Genomic DNA, 14,685 nt, shown 5'->3' with positions numbered 1-14,685 from the left:
AATGGCAAACCACTTCAGTATTCTTGCCTCAAGAACCCCATAAACAGTACGAAAAGGCAAAAAGATTTGACACTGGAAGATGAGTCCCCCAGGTCAGTAGGTGTCCAATATGTTATTGGGAAAAAGTGGAGAAACACCTCCAGAAAAGAATAAAGAGCCTGGGCCAAAGTGGAAGTGATACTCAGTTTTGGATGTGTCTGGTGGTGAAAGTAAAGTCCACTGCTGTAAAGATCAGTATTTCTTATACATTAATATTTCCGATAATACTTCTAGTACTTTATTTTAATGCTGGAGTATATTTGCTAGTGTATGAGATATTGAAGAAGTTGTTACTTTTAAAAAATTTGTTCAAATATTCTATGTTTTGGGTGAATACCCTCTTGGATCAAAAGTTACTGAGTATTTTAAAATTCCCATGGTAAGGGCTTTTTCCCTGTAGTTTTGTTACTTGTTTTCTAGTTTTACTATATTGTGATCAGAGGATATTATCTTTACTGTTTCTTTTAGTTTATTAAGATTTTCTTTTTGTTGTTTAATATGCAGTCATTTGGGGGAAGTGTTTTGTATTTGTATTCAGTTTGAAAGGTCTTTTATATCCATCTTTTTCTTACTCTCTTTGTCATGGACTGAAGTGAGTTCAAGTCCTCTGCTGCTAGTATTTCTATTTCTGTCTGTTTTGTCTGTGCTTTTATGCTTTATGAATGCTAGTGCTATGTCTGTTATTCCTAACTAGAATAACTCTGTGCCATTTCACCTTTTACTGCTATAATGGTCCTTTGTCTCTTTTCACGCTTTTCTCATTATGTCCAACCTTGTCTGATGTTAAGATTGTAATTCTTTTTTTCTTTTATTTTGTATTTGCCTGGTAAATGTTTTCTTGTCCTGTTACTTTCAACTTTTATCTTTTTGTTTTGAATATGCTTCATGTATACAGTGCAGGGTTAATTTCAGTCAGGATCTAATCTTTCCTTTTATTGTGTTGGTTTATTTCATTTACATGTATTAATAGGCTAGTTTTAGTTCTGTCATTATAATTTTATATACTTTGTTTTTCTGGCTCTTTAAAAATGTTTCACCAAATGGCCAGTTTTTCTTTGTTTCATATGCTTCTTCTTTTACTTAGGAAGAACCATTTTTCTCTTTTTAGAGAGTACTTTCATAAATATAATTGTATAAGTATTTTTTAGATACTTTTAGACACTTTATTTCTTTTTATGAGCAATGATGAAATTAAATATATTTCCTTTCTCCTTTCTTACCTCCATATCCCAATTTTAATTATCTCTTTATCTTAATCTTTAAACTAATAAATATATTTATATATTTATTACTTCTGTATTAATTTAATTATATATTAAATACTTCTGTTATTTGCCTTATCCACTTCAAATGATACTTTTTTGTACCCAATTATTAGACAATAATTAACTTTTAATTTTTAGGTATATAATTTGTATATCATAATTCCCACATTTGTTTTAATCTTGTAGTTAAGTAGATTCACTTCTCAGTGCCAGTCCTTTTGCTTAAGCTTTTCCAGGCATGTCTTGATTAGTTGAGGTTTATCCTCATATAAATCCTTTGAGAAGTCATGGGAAACAGTTCACTAGACTTCTTGTTTAACATTGCTTATCTGTGTTGTTTTTAAGTAACAGTTCAACTAGATATAAAATCTTTGGGTTATGCTTCCTTTACTTGAGGATATTATAAACATTCTTCCAGCCTTATAGTGTAAAGTGCTACTCTGGAGAAATCTAAGACCAACCCGATTTCACCTCTTTTTTAGAGTTGACATTCTTTTTACCAAGGTGCCTAAAGAATTCCACTTTTTATGACAAAAATACAGTAGAGTATATATTAAATAGCACTGATTTTTCATGATTAGTTCTTTCTAGGATTCAGTATGCCCTTAAGTATATAGACCTAGATCTAGTTTTGTTTCTGTGATGTTTTCTTGAGTTTTATTTTTCACTATAGGTATGTGATGGGATCTCCTTTTTTTGTCTTCCATAGGTAATTATTAAAGCTCTTTTCATTTCCAGTTTATTCTCACTTTTGTCCCCTTGTGGTCCTGTGATATCAGGAACGTCGTTTTTTTCTTGTGCTCCATTTTTTTCTAGTTTCAACTTCATTTTGTGGTAGGTTTTTCCCTCTTTTTCATCTTCACTCCTCAACTGTTATATCTTGACATGTGTTCTAGGACAGTTGTTTCCCTATCTTTCCCTGTTTTTTTTTTTTTTAATTCATGGTAAATAAGTTGATTTTTTTGAAGCTAGATAAATATTATATGATGTACCGTTCAGCACACATACGTTTACATTATAGCTGGTGGTTCTTCCTTGTCTTCTCTGGATTGGTCGAGTTCCTTCCCTTTCTTCCAAATTAATTCAGAACTTTCACTATAAATCTTTGATTCTTTGTTGGTTACCTAACTTTAATATATATATAGTTAAACATATACTTCTGTTTTATTCTATCAAAATTAGGAGTTTTCTTTGTGCTCATCTACCTAATACATTATTCTTGCTCACTTTCCTGTCTCCTACTCACCTTCCCCTCTATCTCCAATTCTTGGGTATTATGGAATAATTTTGACTTTATATCCTATATTACATATTAAGTTTGCACTGGCAGGATCTTGCTTCTGTTTCAAAAACCCTTTGTTATGTTGCAGTTTCAGTAATTTCCTTAGTCTTTGGTGGATGATATACTTAATGAGCTGTTGGGTTTGCAGGTGTTTCTTGTTTGGTTTCACATATGATTACTATCTTAGCTAAATATAGGATATTTTAATTTTTTCCCCTTTAAGTCTGTAAAATTGTAGTATTCTTTTATTCCCAGTATTACATATGTGAGGTCTTGCTGGGTCTCATTTTTCTTTCATCTTAATTTGCCTGTTCTTTCCATTTAGAAGCTTACAGATTAATTTCTTTTTTTTGAAGGTTGAAACTTCTCTTTTTGTTCCCAGGATGCATCTATCTAAGTGTTTTTTCACTGTGCTCCCATCTCTAATTGAGACTATAAGACTTTTCAGTCTAGAAATGCAGATCTTTAGTCAGCTTGGGGATTATTTTCTTCTAGTATTTCTTTGATTGTTATTTCTTTCTCTGTTCCTTTTTCTCTTCCTGTGATTCCTATAATTTCAATACAAGAGCTCCTGGATTTATCCTCTCTTATGTCTTTGTTAATGATTTTTGTTTTTTATTTACATGATATTTATTCTAGATTACTGACTTAGTTTTCTGCATTGACCTTCCTTTTCCCTTCCTCTGAAGTATTAATCCTTCTAGGAACTTCTCCTTTTAGAGTCACCATCTCCCTTACTTCCATTCATTCGTTCGTTCTGACTTTATGATAAGTGTCTATTTCAGTTTTTTAGCTTGGTTCACCTTCATTCACATTGTTGTGTGTACTTAGTTTATGACTTTTCTCTGTTGTGTAATGTTAGCACACATACAGATCACACTTACTTGTTTCTCAAATAGAAGAGGATAGAAAGCAAGATACTTTCCTCTTGTGAACCTTGTGGTCATAAGCTTGGTGCACACTAGCCCTTTTTGTTTAAAACTGTGAAAACTGTAGAGTTTTGTTTAGAACTGTTTCCTTGTTCTTGGGTGCAGAGAGAGCTCTAGCCTCAGCCCAGCTCAGTAGCTTCTTTCTGTGAGTAGTACTCTCACCATCAGAGCAGCCTTCTCCCCTTGTTCTAATGGGGTTCGCTCAGGTACTGAAGTTGCCTTGGGCGGCTGAAGGATTGGTAAAATTTGAGCAGAAAGAAATAAACCTCTTTCAGAATCAGTGTGTTTCCCCTCTCCTTAAAACAATTTTTTGAAGAAAGCATTTTACATTTGCCCTTTGTTGATTTTCATGAGGTTTCATTACATGAATTTTCAGATGAATCTAGATTTAGTTTCTCCAGGGTTTTTCTCACAGGGTGTTTTTTTTCTTAAGTAATTTAGTCGCAATATTTAGTCATTTAGTAGCAGAGTGTAAGGGGATCAAGAAAGAACTCTGAGTTGTTAGTATTGCATGACTGTTGTTGTGAGAAATACTGGTTCTCACCTTCCTTTTCGCTCCAGGTACATGTGAGTTTCACACTTTGCTTTATTATCCTGGTGGAATGGACATTTAAAATATCTCTCCTGTGTATACATAGTACTTATAACTCTTTACCCATAATTTTAATCAACTTATTATTATTTATTGGCAAACTCTTCATTTATTAGTGCTCTCTGGTTGATTGGCTGATAGGAACCACTTGAATAAAGAAGTCAGTACACTTAAAAAAAGTCTGAGCTCAGCTGAGTCACCAGACTGCAAACTAAGTGCCCGAGTCACCGAAACTCCAGCCCTCTGACTTTGCGGTGTTTTCTCTCTCCATTGGTTCATTTGTTGCTTGGTGCTTTCTTTAGTCTTCTGAGATCTTCTGTTTTCTTAGCTGTTCAGAAAATATTTTTCAAGCAGTAACTGCAAAACACCATGCTACCTGCTGGAGTAAGCAGAATCTACAAGGTTCCCTTCCTCATGGAATGTATTGTTTCTTGAATACAGAGATTGCAAAGTATTGGCCACCTCTGGCTCAAAGACTCTATTTTTGTTTGTTTGTATCAAAAATGTTGGGCCAATGAAAAATAAAACAAATGAAAGCAAAAAAACCAAGGAACTTCCCTGGCAGTCTAGTGGTTAATACTCTACCTTCTAATTCCTTCCTCCTCAGGAAGAATTAGAGGAACTCAGGAGGAAGCAGAAGGGAAGGAGCATCACACTCCAGCCTCAGTTAATAAAAGCAGTACATACACATACACACTGTAACACTCATTCTCAAATTCATTCTAACAAAATGATAGATATATTCCTACTTCATAAATCTGATAATAGTTCTGACATAATATGTTTTGTTATATGCCATTTGAGTTGACATTTTTCAGTTTCAATATGATAGTAAATGGAATTTTGTTTAATATTGCCAACATTTAGAGTTAAGCATTTTTACATTAGCTCTTCGATTTTTAATGATCAATATTAAAGAGTGTGTGAGATATAACTATCAAAACTTTCAATTTATTTGAAGAAAACGAAGCTCAAAGAATTTTGTGTGTTGTCCAAAGTTCAGGTCTTCCATTTGCGTTCTCATTAGATCTCCATAATACTCTTAAGAGACCCGTCTAGCAGCCTTCATCATTTCTTTCAATTGGAGATAACAAGCTCAGAGGAAGAGTCCCTCCTCAGTAGTCCTATAGCTAGTATTCAGAACATACCTGTTCTTTGCCAGGTACAATTCTAGACATTTAACAGGTATTTTTAAATTCTTACCATTGCCCTATGAAGTAGGTACTTTTATCCCCATGATGTACCTAGATCTGTTGCAGTGTTGGAATTTTATTTTATTTAATTCCTATCACTGCCCTGTGAAGTAGGTATTGTTATCCCCATTATTCCTAGATCCATTGCAGAGTTGGGATTTGAATCTAGAACTGTCTATAACATTTTTAAAATTTGCTACATTATATTACTCAGATTGTTTGACTTCTGTTATTGCCATTAAAGACTACTTTATAATTGAATACATTAATATAATTTGAAAGTATACAATCATAAATTAAGTCTGAAAATCAGCTTTTTTGTTTTTTTTAGGACTGATGGTTTTTTCTTTGCATTGATGCAAAGCAAAAATGAACTTGAAACTTTAGTTCAAAGTGTATTTTATTCTGTTTTTATATATTTAGCAGTTTTTTTCTTTTCTGTGTTTTTTTTTTTTTCCCTTTTTTAATGTGGACAACTCATTTATGTGATCTGAAGAGAAACCAGGGTATTAATGTGGACAACTCATTTAAGTAAACATTTATTTGGAGTTAGCAAATCAGCCATTTGTGATAGGGAGAGAGTAAAGGAAAGTCATCTTAATTTGATACGAAGATTGGGAAGTAATTTGGTAATTTAGAAATTTCTTAGATGACTTGTAAAACTTCTTATAGCTTATTAGGTATGTGGTTTTATAGAATACTTAATCCTGAGCTTTTTCCTAGGCAAGTTAGAAACAAAAATGCCCAAGAAAACTGAATTTATAAGTATTTAATTAGTTACTGTTGTTTTTGTCTATTTCACTTTTTAGAGTATGTAGTTTGGGTTCTGTTTTATTTTGCTTATATTTGCTTGGACAAGGATCCAAATGTCAATTTCCAGAAAATCCCAAGAGTATACATTCTTCCAAGTCATCAGAAGAGTTGCATATTCTGTCTCTTGAAGAATAGTCTTGATTTTAAAGTAAGTTTCTAACAATGCAAATGAAAAGCGACTAGGTGTTCAGTCATTTCTCAGTTATATTTAAAGAAAGCATTGACATTTATGTCAATGGCATGTAGGCAGAGGAAGCCAGCAATTGCTCCTTGAACCAGAAAAATAAATTTCTAAAAAGGATAACAGTTGACCCTGACCACAAATTTTGAGTTTTAGACAGTTTAGTGAAGGTTACTCCCATGTTTTTATTGATATATTAATTTTACACTGAAAATGACTGTTTCCCTTTGTTAAATATAATTTCTAATTCCCTTTAAGGTATTTGAGTACAGTAATAGCTCATGGATCTATAATCTAGAATGTTAATGTTAACATCTTCAAAATCCATTAGATATAACTTTATATCTGAAAGTACTTATTAATAAACCCTGTGAGCCCCAGTTTTTCATTCTTTGAGTAATTGCTTCTTACTAATGTTGTGAATTTTTTTAATTCTTGATTTTTCTAGGGATTATTTCACATTTCAGCTGCTTTTGTTTTCTACTGCTATCATTGAGGGTTCAAGAACAAAAAATAAGTCTTCAGGTAAAATGCCTGATCCATAATAGTGCTTGGCATTGTATTTTGCTGAAAAGATCATATACCTTTGGATGCTTGATCTGAAAATAAAGTTGTGATGATTATAACTTTTTCGCATGGAGTTTTGTTGGCTGGCTCTAACAAATTTGGTCTTATTTGTTGTTTTTTTTCCCCCTCCCCCAAAGGATTTTGGCTGTGTGCTGTTTTTCATGTTGTCTTGATCTGCAATAACTATATGGATATGTGCTTGTACTTGCTACATATTTTAATTTTGCATATTTGGCTGCTTGAATTTTAAATAATTTCTTTGGGCAATGCAAATTAAGAGCTTGAGGCTATAAGTAAAATAACAATTTACAGAAAATTTTAGTTTATAAATGTATGTTCCTTGTCTACTATATTGAAATACATAGGTTTCATATTTTGCACTGGCCACATTTAAAGTGCTATTTTCAGGTCATATGTGGCTAGTAGCTACTGTTTTGGACAACATAGATAAAAGACTATTTTTGTCATCATAGAAAGTTATATTGGACAGAGCTGGTTTTCTATTCTATAAAGAAAGAAAATAGTAAAGTGTAAGCTCATTTCAGATAACAGTTTTTATGGCAGTTTATTAACTCCAGAAGATAAAGCATATGATCAGTCTTGAGCATGCTTCCTCTAATCTAAATAGGTAGCCATAGTACTTCTAACCTAAAGTTGTCTAACATAGTTTGCTTCTGTATTTATACTCTTAAAGTGAAATTGTTTCTTGTATCAAAATTGATGAAGTTGTAAAAAGGCCAAATAGCCTAAATTTGAATCCTGACCCCAGGACTTACTAGTTTAGTAACTTCTGGTAAATTAATTTATTTGAGCCTCATCTGTAAAATGGAGGTAATTTTAATTACCTAATAGGATTAATAAAAGACTTAAATATGTCTAAAAGCATGTAATAAAGTAGATATTTATAGTACTTTCAAATATAGAATGAAACCAAGACATTTAAAAATTAATTAGGCAATATTGTTTGTATGGAGTTGTCCCCAGCATGGAGTTATAAAAGGTCTCTAGAAATGACTAGGTCTAGAGTATCTGTTAGAAGTTTCTGTTGGCCATGGGATTATTTATGACATTTTATAAAATTGAAACAACTAGGATACCAGAATGGGGAGAAAAAGAAAAATGACCAACTTTGTTTTTGGAGAAGTCCATTAAGTTTTTTTCTGATAATATTTTATATAGTGTTTTTATAACCTAAAAGTTTTATGTAAGATTCTTTAAAGATTCATCTCTATAATACTTTGGATACCCAAAAGGAAACTCAAGGTTGACCAATATTTTGGAGGTTATGTACCTAATAGTGAGAATGGAAATTCATATTATTTGCAACTTTAAGTCAATGTTCTTTCTACTCAACATGGTGTTTCCTTGATAGCAATTGTTTTTCTGAAGCAGTTGTACATTTCAGAACTCTAGGGATGGGGCCCAGGGATATATAATCCTTTTTTTTTTCTTTCTGTGTTGAGACAGAATACAAACCCAAGTAATTTTGGTGCCCACTTCTTGATAAAAATCATTGCTGTCTTCCCAGTTTAATTCTTCTTTTCCAGTATCAGTATCTCTATCTCTGTATCAGTATCTCTAAATTAATGCACAGACCATGTGAATAAATCAAAGAATTTGACTGAAAAGAAGTACACTGACTCTAGATGTTAGGTTGGACATTGACAACACTTTTGAAAAAGCAACATAAATTTAGTTTCTTGTTCACAATCTTGAGTATCTCTCCCCTGATCAGTGCTGTGGAGAGGGGGATTACACAAGCAAACCATGGTAGTTGAGTCTGTGTTCCCTTCTCTGCTTTTCTCATTTTAATTTTGGTTGGTTAGTCGTCTGCCCTTAAGATATGCTAGTCCTAAAACATTGATTCCTTATTATTTGAGATGGTTTTTTCATGACTGTTTTCAGTTGACTGGTTAAAGACTTTTAATAATCTTTTCCCAGCTTTCTTAAAGGCACTTCAGTCTCCTGGATTTAGTAGTATTTCTAGGCTCTAGTTAACTCTGCATGTGTCTCATTGCTAAGCTGAAAAATTCTCTTTTAATGAAAATTCTCTTTCAATGAAGTGAAGTCACTGGGTTGTGTCCAACTGTCTGCAACCCTGTGGACTGTAGCCCACCAGGCTTCTCCGTCCATGGGATTCTCCAGGCAAGGAATACTGGAGTGGGTTGCCATATCCTTCTCCAGGGGATCTTCCCAACCCAGGGATTGAACCCAGGTCTCCCTCATTGCAGGCAGACGCTTTAACTTCTGAGACACCAGGGAAGCCCTTTAATGAAAATAGAATGTCATAATGGGGTAGGAGAGGGAATACTGTGGAAAACCTCCAGATGTTGCATAGTGAATTTTCAAAAATAAAAAATGCCTTCAAATATATAAAGACAGATTCTATTGGAAATAAGTCTTTCGAATTTGAAAATTAAGTATTTGTTACTTGAGGCAGTAACTGTGAGGTTTTGCAGTGAGAGTGAACTCAGAGTGACTTATCAAAATGCAGTTGACCAGTGGCTGTAATATGTTAACAGCTTTTAATTTTCTGAGCAGGCATCATTTCATTAGAAGCCATTTACATTGGATATTGGGCTGCTTCTGCATTGAAATTAATGTGTTTGGAATGTTCTTGTATGTACAGGTGTACCTTTCTTAACATAGAGAATACAGTTCTGCATATTTTTTATTACTTGGGCTTAGAGACCTTGTGATTAAAATGACTGATGTTAATATGTCATTCTAGATTAAAGTAAAAAGATTTTTTTAACTTAGTAACTGCAAAGCATATCATCATATTCTTAAAATATATATTATTCTGTTAATGATATGAATATTGGATTTGTCTTTGTTGTACTGTAAATAAATTTTCTTGTAAGCAGGATAGCCAAGGCCTTTCAAGATACTAAACTTTTCCCAACTCAAAGATTTTTAATACCTATTGCAATTAATGAGAGTTGGTAGTCATAGGTCCACATAAAAGTATTGTAAGACATTTATATTTGTGTGAACAGTGAATTTGGAAGCTTGCAGCTAGTGGATTTCTACTTACTTTTATTTGGTGCTGAGAATATGTTACAGAGATTTAGATGGAAAAAATGTGGCAATACAGTTTATTTTTCAAAAGCTGGTCTAGTTTATGTTAATTGAGTTTTTGGTTCATTTATACTTAAATCTAGATGTGTTGTTAATGTATTCTAGAAGGTAGAAAATTTTACACCCTAGTCCATCAAATCTAAGACATACTTTTAAAAAATAAATTGTAAAGTTCTGAAAAAGGTATATCTTAAAATTGATTTATATCACAGTTTAGTGGGAGCATTTTTTACTCAGTGAAATATAAAACCCATGGTGCATTTTATATAATGTCTTAGGCTTAATAAAAATAAATGGTTAATTTTTTGAAGTTAGTTGTGAGACGTAGATTCATTTTATGACATGGTTATCCCTGTGGTGGAAAAAAAAAATCAAAGTGGTGAGAATATACATTCATTTGGAATTATACAATTGTACAGTGATCTTCTAGTATTTCCTTCAGATCTTTTTCTCTTTGTTTTCATTGCTATCATCTTCATATCAAATGGCAAAACTAAAAAACTTAGTAACAAGTTTGATGTCCTTTTACTCAAGGGAAAACAGTCCATAGACTGGGATCTACAATGCCTAGCAAGCACCTCCTCAGGGAATTTAGGGTAAGAGTGACTTTTATGGGGTCTTAAAAGAGGCACTGCAGAAACAGGACATGATTGGCTAGAAAGATGGGAGTTTCCTTTTAAAACTAGGAGGTCCTGTTTTCTAGGACAAGGTAGGCTGTAGCTAAAGCTGAATTGGACAATTGTGGTTGATGTTGGGTTTCTTGAGAGTGAGGTAATTTCTATGGTGCAGGCTGACTTAACGTATAGGTTTGTGATGTCGTCTGAGCCACTGGCATGACTTTTGTGAGTTTTGATATAGCAGTTAACATTAACTGAGTGCTTTCCATTAAACTGGTTCTCTGTTTGTGGGAAGCTATTCAGAACAATAAAGGAAAAATAGAGATCAAGAGGAGGAGCAAAGAATTGGGGTAGCAGTTGAGGACAGGGTAGTGGTTAGGACTTCCAGGCTCAAGAAGGAAACTTGAGAAGACTCTTGTTCAGTCGCCACGTTATGGGCAACTCTTAGAAACCCCATGAACTGTAGCATACCAGGCTTCTCTGTCCTCTGCTATCTCCCAGAGTTTGCTCACATTCATGTCCATTGAGTCAATGATGCCACCCAACCATCTCATCCTCTGCCGCCCCTTTCTCCTTTTGCCTTCAGTCTTTCCCAGCATCAGGGTCTTTTCCAGTGAGTCAACTCTTCATGTCACGTGGCTGAAGTATTGGAGCTTCAGTGTCAGTCCTTCCAGTGAATATTCAGGACTGATTTCCTTTAGGATTGACTGGTTTGATCTCCTTGAAGTCCAAGGGACTCTCAAGAGTCTTCTCCAGCACCACAGTTCAGAAGCATCAATTCTTCAGTGCTTAGCCTTCTTTATGGTGCAACTGTCATATCTGTGCATGACTACTGGAAAAGCCATAGCTTTGATTATATGGACCTTAGTCAGCAAAGTGATGCCTCTACTCTTTAATACACTGTCTAGTTTTGTCATACCTTTGGGCTTCCCTGATGGCTCAGATGGTAAAGAATCTGCCTGCAATGCAGGAGGCCCGGCTTCGATCCCTGAGTTGGGAAGATTTCCTGGAGAAGGAAATGGCAACCCACTCCAGTATTCTTGCTGGAGAATCCCATGGACAGAGAAGCCTGGCAGGCTACAGTCCATGGGGTTGCAAAAGAGTCAGACAAGACTGAGCAACTAACACTTTCACTTTTCTTCCAGAGAGCAAACGTCTTTTATTTTCATGGCTGCAGTCACCATCCACAGTGACTTTAGAGCCCAAGAAAATAAAATCTGTCACTGCTTCTACTTTTTCCCCTTTTATTTGCCTTGAAGTGATGGGAACAGATGCCATGGTTTTAGTTTTTTTAATGTTGAGTTTTAAGCCCGCTTTTTCACTCTTCTCTTTCACCCTCAAGAGGCTCTTTATTTCCTTTTCACTGTCTGCCATTAGAGTGATATCATCTGCATATCTGAGGTTGTTGATATTTCTCCCACAGTCTTGATCCCAGCTTGTGCTTTATCCAGCCTGGCATCTTGTATGATGTACTCTGCATATGTTAAAATAGGCAGGGTGACAGGATACAGCCTTGACATAGTCCTTTTCCAATTTTGAACCAGTGAGTTGTTCCATCACGGTTCTGACTGTTGCTTCTTGACCTACACAGATTTCTCCGGAGACAGGTAAGGTGGACTGGTATTCCCGTCTTTAAGAATTTTGGGCAGTTTTTGTGATCCACACAGTCAAAAGCTTTAGTGTAGTCAGTGAAGCAGAAGTAAATGTTTTTCTGGAACTGCTGAATGTCTGGAAGTTCCCGGTTCACATACTGCTGAAGCCTAGCTTGAAGGATTTTGAGCATAACCTTGCTTGCGTATGAAATGAGCTAAATTGCATGGTAGTTTGAACATTTTTCGGCCTTGAATGTAAACTGACACTTTTCCAGCCCTGTAGCCACTGCTGAGTTTTCCAAATTTGCTGACATATTGAATGCAGCACTTTCACAGCATCATCTTTTAGGATTTTAAATAGCTCAACTGGAATTCTATCACCTCCACTAAATTTGTTTGTAGTAGTGCTTCCTAAAGGCTCACTTGATGTCACACTCCAGTATGTCCAGCTCTACGTGAGTGACCACACCATCGTAGTTATTCAGGTCATTAAGGCCTTTTTTGTATAGTTCTTTGTATTCTTGCCACCTCTTCTTAATCTCTCAGGTCCCTGCATCTGTTAGGTCCTTGCCATTTCTGTCCATTGCATGAAATGTTCCCTTGTTATCGCCAGTTTTCTTGAAGAGGTCTCTAGTCTTTCCCATTCTATTATTTTCTTCTATTTCTTTGCATAGTTCACGTAAGAAGGCCTTCTTATCTCTCCTTGCTATTGTCCGAAACTCTGAATTCAGTTGGGTATGTCTTTCCCTTTCTCCCTTACTTTTCACTTTTCTTCTTTCCTCAGCTGTTTCTAAAGTCTCCTCAGACAACCATTTTGCCTTCTTGCATGTCTTTTTCTTTGGGATGGTTTTGGTCACCCCCTTCTGTACAGTGTTAAAATGTCTGTCCATAGTTCTTCAGTCACTGTCTGCCGGATCTAATCCCTTGAATCTGTTTGTCACTTCCACTGTGTAATCATAAGGGATTTGATGTTTGTCATATTTGAATGACAGTGGTTTTCCCACTTTCTTCAGTTTAAGTCTGAATTTTGCAATAAGAAGCTCATGATCTGAGCCACAGTCAGCTCCATCTTGTTTTAGTTGACTGTAAAGTGCTTTTCCGTCTTTGACTGCAAACAACATAGTCTGATTTCGGTATTGACAATTCAGTCAATGATTCGGTGTAGAATCATCTCGTCTGTTGTTGGAAAAGGGTGTTTGTTGTGACCAGCGTGTTCTCTTGACAAAACTGTTAGCCTTTGCCCTGTTTCGTTTTGTCCTCCAAGGCGAAACATGCCTGTTGTTCTGGATATCTCTTGACTTCATACATTTGCGTTCCAGTCCCTGATGATGAAAAGGACATCCTTTTTTTGGTGTTAGTTCCAGAAGGTGTTGCGGGTCTTTATAGGTGGGTGGTAATCAGCATTTTCCCCAGTTTACCCAGTTCCACTTGCCGAAAACTTTTTCTGGTTAAATCTTTGATGTGATGTATTAGCTTGTGAGCTACCCAATAGTTAGCTAAAATTGCCTCAGTCGTATTCCCTAAATTCTGAGAGCGTAGACCTTCTTACCAAGGCCCTTCCTTTTGCTGTGGAAGTTGCCCTGTTGCCCTCTGTAGCCTAATGGGTAAATAATCTACTGATACCTTCCTTTCTACAGACCAAATAGAGCGGTATTTCCTCTTAATGTGCTGTCTCAAAATGAATCACTGAAGGGGAAACTATTTACAGAATGGATTTTCCTAAAAGGAACTATTAGGAAACTTACCTACCTTGGTCTATGTTTAAGCATTAGGGAGAGATTAATGCAGCTTTTCCCTTTTAGCTTGTTTGAGTTTTATTTCCAAAGCAGTAATTTATCTATTTGTGATACAAATTTATATTGCATGTTCCTGCTTTTGCTTTGTGTTCTCTAAACTTATTAAGTTTCTCCATATTAAAAGTAATGGCATGTTTTAGTTACTCCTTGTTTAAAAAGAGTCACAAAGCATATACTAAGATATTTTTAGGCAGGATCCTTTCAAAAATTAAAATTTAATGTTAAAATATCAGTTAAATTTTCAGTATAAAACATAAATTGAGAAAACCTTGGTGGGTTTTTTTTGTTTGTTTGCTTTTCTTTTTCTTTTTTTCAAAGGGAAATTTTGCTTTATAAAGGGTTTCACTACAGTAATATTTGTGTTTAAAATACCCTGCAGGGCCTTTTTCAAGTCAGTCTAATTGGTGTCTGGGATAAACTTTGGATAGTTGCAGAAAAGGATTAAGAATTGTTGAGCCCAGTGTCTGAAATCCTCATTTCTAAAAGTCCCTTTCAGAATCTACACAGAAGCTTGGATTTCCCTCGTTTTGTATGTTCTTGAATTAAGCATATTTTTTTAAAGTCCTGTATTCGAGATGATTTCTTTAACTTATACAATTTTGTTACTTTAGAATTTAAAAAATTATAATAATATTTTAATGTCTTTTCTGCCATGTTACACTGTCTATACTTTTTTGACCTAGCTTGGTGGTGGTTTAGTCTCTCGGTTGTATCCAATTCTTTGTGACACCATAGACT

The 14,685-nt window shown here is 34.8% G+C and overlaps 1 protein-coding gene across 2 annotated transcripts in view; it reads left to right on the top strand.

The window, feature by feature from the left end:
• The window catches only part of ZNRF2 (zinc and ring finger 2), a 93,429-nt gene that overhangs the window by 65,952 nt on the left and 12,792 nt on the right, over positions 1-14,685 (top strand). The gene's annotated exons all lie outside the window — the stretch shown is intronic.

This window comes from Bos javanicus, chromosome 4 (genome assembly GCF_032452875.1).
Source record: "Bos javanicus breed banteng chromosome 4, ARS-OSU_banteng_1.0, whole genome shotgun sequence".
NCBI lineage: Eukaryota > Metazoa > Chordata > Mammalia > Artiodactyla > Bovidae > Bos > Bos javanicus.
This window is presented reverse-complemented; position numbering and strand designations above follow the sequence as displayed.